The sequence below is a fragment of the Brassica napus genome, chromosome C1, assembly GCF_020379485.1.
Source record: "Brassica napus cultivar Da-Ae chromosome C1, Da-Ae, whole genome shotgun sequence".
In the NCBI taxonomy this organism is placed as follows: domain Eukaryota; kingdom Viridiplantae; phylum Streptophyta; class Magnoliopsida; order Brassicales; family Brassicaceae; genus Brassica; species Brassica napus.
Window position 1 is genome coordinate 31,030,469 of NC_063444.1, and position 6,649 is coordinate 31,037,117.

Consider the following 6,649-nt stretch of genomic DNA (forward strand, 5'->3'; position numbering starts at 1 on the left):
CATAGAACGTCCACATCAGCAAAAAAACTTCTCCCAAAAGATGACACGTGGTACAAAATATAGTTTTACATTTTAATATTACTAATTTTCGAAAATTATAAATAATATGTAAACATACAGCATAAAAATGGAAAATCTACATTAAACATACGTAAAATTACCATTTTTCACTTTAAAAAAAGACGGCTTATCTCCATAATGTAACATTACCGTTTTATAAAAAAAAACAAAAAAACAATATATATAATTTCGAAAATCTATACTAATAAAAGGGACCTTTTGAGGCTCCGTAGAGCGTCCACATCAGCAAAAAAAACTTCTCCCGAAAGATGACACGTGGCATAAATATAGTTTTACATTTTAATATTACTAATTTTTGAAAATTATAAATAATATGTAAACATACAGCATAAAAAATGGAAAAACTACATTAAACATATGTAAAATTACAATTTTTTCACTTAAGAAAAGACGGTTTATCTCCATAATGTAACATTACCGTTTTATAAAAAAAAACAAAAACATTATATATAATTTCGAAAATAATAAATATATGTAAACATACAACATAAAAAATGGAAATACTACATTAAACATATGTAAGATTACCATTTTACATTTTTATTTTTAAAAAATAATACGTAAACATACAACATAAAAAATGGAAAAACTACTTTAAACATATGTAAGATTACCATTTTTCACTAAAAAAAAGACGGCTTATCTCCATAATGTAACATTACTATTTTGTAAAAAAAAACACTGTATATAATTTCGAAAATAATAAATAATATGTAAACATACAACATAAAAATGGAAATACTACATTAAACATATGTAAGATTACCATTTTACATAAAAATAACAATAATAACATACAACATAAAAAAATGGAAAAACTATATTAAACATATGTAAGATTACCATTTTTCACTAAAAAAACGGCTTATCTCCATAATGTAACATTACAATTTTATAAAAAAAGAAAAAAACATAAATATAACTATTTGACTATTTGTCCAAGTTCTTCTATTAAACATTGCCGTTTTACATTAAAAATGGAAAAATAAAACATTAAGATTTAAACATCTATCTTAAAATATAAAATATAGATATTAACTAAATATAAAGTATAAGAAAGAGAAATACTCAATATATAGAAAAATAAATAATAAGTAAATATACTAATAAAAGTGACCTTTTGAGGCTCCGTAGAGCGTCCACATCAGCAAAAAAAACTTCTCCCGAAAGATGACACGTGGCATAAAATATAGTTTTACATTTTAATATTACTAATTTTTGAAAATTAGAAATAATATGTAAACATACAACATAAAAAATGGAAAAACTACATTAAACATATGTAAAATTACCATTTTTTCACTTTAAAAAAAGACGGCCTATCTCCATAATGTAACATTACCGTTTTATAAAAAAAAACAAAAAACATTATATATAATTTTGAAAATAATAAATATATGTAAACATACAACATAAAAAATGAAAATACTACATTAAACATATGTAAGATTACCATTTTACATTTTTATTTACAAAAAATAATATGTAAACATACAACATAAAAAATGGGAAAACTACATTAAACATATGTAAGATTATCATTTTTCACTAAAAAAAAAGACGGCTTATCTCCATAATGTAACATTACTATTTTGTAAAAAAAAACATTATATATAATTTCGAAAATAATAAATAATATGTAAACATACAACATAAAAAATGGAAATATTACATTAAACATACGTAAGATTACCATTTTACATTTAAAAATAACAATAATATGTAAACATACAACATAAAAAAATAGAAAAACTACATTAAACATATGTAAGATTACCATTTTTCACTAAAAAACGGCTTATCTCCATAATGTAACATTATCATTTTATAAAAAAATAAAAAAAAAACATAAATATAACTATTTGACTATTTGTCCAAGTTCTTCTATTAAACATTCCCGTTTTATATTAAAAATGAAAAAAACATTAAGATTTAAAAATCTATATTAAAATATAAAATATAGATATTAACTAAATATAAAGTATAAGAAAGAGAAATACTCAATATATAGAAAAAAAAAATTGAATATTATAAATATATGAATTATATATACAATAATAAGTAAATGCACAATTTTTAAAATATGGAAAGAGTACATTAAATATTAAACATCTATCTTAAAATGTAAATATAGATATTAAGTAAATAGAAAGTATAGAAAAAGAAATACACAACTTAAAAACAATGGAAAAAGTATATTAATATTTAAACATCTATCTTAAAATGTAAAATATAGATATTACGCAAATAGAAAGTATAAGAAAAGAAAATACACAATTTAAAAAATGGAAAAAGTACATTAGTACTTAAACATCTATCTTAAAATGTAACTCTATCTTAAAATATAAAATTATTAGTAAATAGAAAGTATAAGAAATAGAAATACACAATATAAAGAAAAATAAATAATAAGTAAATATATAATATAAGTAAATACGCAATTTAAAAATGGAAAATTACATTAAGATTAAAAAATATATCTTAAAATTTAAATAGATATTACGTAAATAGAAAGTATAACAAATGGAAATATACAATTTAAAGAAAATGGAAAATATACGTTAAGATTTAAACATCTATCTTAAAATGTAAAATAGATATATTAAGTAAATAAAAAGTACAAGAAATGGAAATACATATACAGGAAAATAAATAATAAGAAAATAATGTAAATATATAATATATGAATTATATATATAATAATAAGTAAATACACAATTTTGTTTTAAAAATGGAAAAAGTTCTTTAAGCATTAAACATCTATCTTAAAATATAAAATATATAATATAAGTAAATACACAATTAAAAAAAATGGAAAAAGTACATTAAGATTTAAATATCTATTTTAAAATATAAAATATAGATATTACGTAAATAAAAAATATAAGAAATGGAAATAAACATTTAAAAAAATGAAAAAAGTACATTAAGATTTAAACATCTATCTTAAAATGTACATCCATCTTAAAATGATAGTAAATTATATAAAAATGGAAATACCACATTAAACAAAAAAATAAAAATGTATAGTTTTACATCAAGAAAGTCCCTATAAAATTCATTATTCTATCAACATCAACCTCACACTATCAAGGAAAACTTCAAAGCACTCAAGCAAAAAAATGGTTACACCATCAACTCTTGCCGTCCCAAAAACCTTTGATGACCTTAAGGAGATTTTTTATAACAACGAACTTTTTGTTAGGTGGATTCATTGTTGGAAAACCCGCAACTTCCAAAAGCCAAACTTATTCATGGGAATTGAATTGTTTTTCATAGACTCAAAGGTATTCTTACAAATTTAAATTAATTTAATCCATAATTTTATTGTTAATATTCATACTAACTCTTTCATGATCACACCATTACAGTTAATAATCATTCAAGCGTTTATCCCGAAACACTTCTTTCCTCGCCGAATCAGGTATTGGTTCATGTTGGTTTAACATTGTTTTTGGTTTATTAACCGGTTTAGATGGTCCTATTGTAAATATAATTTAAGTTGGTTTAACATATATTATGCTTAAAATAACTTAAATTAAATAATAGTAATATTATGCTTAAAATATAATTTTAGAGAGTTTTCAAATATAGTTTACAGAACATTATAGGTGATGAATTTAATTTATTAAATTCGTTTATTACTTAAAACTAAGTTTTTTTAAAAACATACTGAGTTATAAATATCAATGCTGGATTGGTGAGTATAACATGAAGACAAAAATATAAATATTTCATTTTCAAGATAAGAAATTCAGCTTTTATTCAGTTACTCAATATATAATATCTTAAATTATTTTTTGATATCTTGCATATTTCTAATGTTTTATCCATTCACCCATGTGCATTTTGATCATATAGATTAGGATTTAGCCATGTTTAGGTTGCATTTTGCATATATGAGTCCTTATCAGGTATTGGAGTACCACATGGAGTTCTTGGAGACATTTGGGTGCAATTGGAGTCCAAAAGAAGTGTTTAAAGTGATCATTGGGCGAGCACCTTACCGGAGCGACCAGTCCGGAGCGACACCGTCAAGTCGCTCGCGTTTTCATGTCCGGAGCGACCATACCAGAGCGACGAGCGGAGGTCGCTCGCGCTTCATGTCCGGAGCGACCTTACCAGAGCGACGAGCGGAGGTCGTTCGCGTCTTCATGTCAGGAGCGACCTTACCAGAGCGACGAGCGGAGGTCGCTCGCATTTTTATGTCCGGAGCGACCTCTCGCAGCGACACAGCGAGGTCGCTCCCGAAGCATGGAGCGACTACTCGGAGCGACGAGCGGAGGTCGCTCGCGTTTTGATCACTCGGGAACGCGAGAACGAGTCCGGAGCGACCTCTCGCAGCGACACAGCGAGGTCGCTCCCGAAGTGTGGAGCGACTACTCGGAGCGACGAGCGGAGGTCGCTCCACGTTTTATTTCTGCTCGAACTTATGATTTCTCAAGGGCCTTTTGGTCATTTTATGATGCACGTTTTTATTTTCTAAACCTATGTTTTAATACTCTGTAAGCCACCAGGAGGAGATCTATCTTTTGTTCTTAAGAAAAACCACCAAAAACTCTTGGAAAGTCATCTCTTGAATCAATTGATCAGTTTTGTTATTGAAATTCTGTGTTCTTATATTTATTTTCTTTGTGTTTCTCTGCATGATTAATCTGAAATCCAACATGGGTTTAAGAGGAATCATGGAGATTAGTGAGTAATCCCCCTTTGAATTCATGGGTTAGGGAGATTAAGGGTGATTAGGTTAGAGCTAGGATGTTTTAGTGTCGATCATTCATATTTCCTTGCTAGCAGAGTGAACCTAATGCATCTTCTGAGTTGACCACTCAGTTGTTGATTCTTAGGCATTTCTCACCCGAAAGGTGTTCGAGGAAATGCCCGAGACAACTCTTTCTAGCTTTTAGCATACTGTGCCAAAGACATTTGTTGTTAGAGGTGCTAAGATAGCCATTGGACTTGCTAGTTATGATTACTTTCATATCATTCAACCAAAGACATTTGATGCTTGGATTGTGTTAGTAAATGAACATTCATCTAGACATAGAGTTTGTTTAGGATTATGTCTAAGCTTAAGGTTGATAATTTGATTGATCGTTTGCCATCCTTAGTTCGAAACTTGATCACCCGATGTCTAATCCCTATATCCATGAGTTCTCTTTTCCTATAGTTAAGAGAGTATCATTTAGTTATTCCTTTTAGTTAGTTATAGTTTAAAAACCCTTTTAAAAACCATTGGTTGCACTTAGATTAAGTGATTACCTGCATTCTCGGTGCTTTCATATCTCTCAGAACTTGTTCGACAATCATTTATACTACAACATTTGTCTTAGGAGTCTTGAAAACTCCTAACATCAAATTGGCGCCGTTGCCAAATTCTGAGTAGATTTAAACATTGAGATTTAGTCAATTGCTTGAAACTAAGTCATTTTTATTTTCTTTTGTTACTGACTCTTTTTCACCTCCTCTTATTCTACAGGTGTATGAACTTGCGGAGCAACGGTCCATCAAACCTACTTCCACGAGCTGCAGACATCAGAGCTTTAGAGAGAGAGTGTGCTAGAAAGAGAAGAGAAGAAGAGCAACAGGCTCAACTGCAAAGACTGAACACTGATATGGGAGACGTTAATCAGCATGATGCAGGCGTCAATGGCGCTAATAACAATGCTCCAGCTAACCAACAGCGAGCAGCTCGACCCATTGGCACTTTCGATCGCCCCAACATTCATGGTCATAGATTGGGAATCCGAGCACCCGCTGTGGCAGCCAACAACTTTGAGATCAAATCAGGACTCCTCAACGTGATCGAGAACAACAGGTATCATGGCTTGGCTCTAGAGGATCCATTTGATCACTTGGACAGGTTCGACAGCTACTGTGGGTTGTCAAAAACCAATGGTGTGTCCGAAGATGCCTTAAAGCTCAAGCTATTCCCTTTCTCTTTGGGGGATAAGGCACGTCAATGGGAGAAGTCTCTACCCAGCGACTCTATCACCACTTGGGATGATTGCAAGAGAGCATTCTTGGAGAAGTTCTTCTCTACTTCAAGAACTGCTAAGCTGAGAAATGAGATTTCCAGTTTTCAACAGAAGGGCTTGGAAGGATTCAGTGAAGCCTGGGAGAGATTCAAGGGCTACCAAGCTCAATGCCCACACCATGGATTCTCTAAGGAGAGCTTGCTGAGCACATTCTACTGTGGTGCTCTTCCTAAGTACAGGGCCAGACTGGATACAGCTAGCAGTGGGTTCTTCTTGGGGAGAACTGAGGAGGATGCAGAGGAGCTGGTTGACAACATGGTTAAAAGTGATGCAGTCTACAGTGGAGACCACGACAGAGGTAGTAGAACGGATGATAAGCAGACGAGGAAGGAGTTGAAGGCTCTACAAGATAAGATAGACATCCTCATTGCTGACAAAGCTACCCAAGAGCAGCTGCACTTTGTTGGCAACCCAAGCCAAGAGACACTAGTTGTTGTCCATGAAGTTGAAGGTTTGGAAGGTCAGGAAGAGCTGTGTTTCATCAACAACAATGGTAGCTGGTACAAGAAAGAGCCCAACTTTCAGTACAA

The 6,649-nt window shown here is 30.5% G+C and overlaps 1 non-coding gene across 1 annotated transcript; it reads right to left on the minus strand.

Moving 5' to 3' along the window:
- Nucleotides 1–6,137: 6,137 nt before the first annotated feature.
- Nucleotides 6,138–6,244, minus strand: LOC125581048. The gene has a single exon (XR_007318759.1). It is a non-coding gene; the product is annotated as a small nucleolar RNA R71 (small nucleolar RNA).
- Between the last annotated feature and the right edge of the window lie 405 nt (nucleotides 6,245–6,649).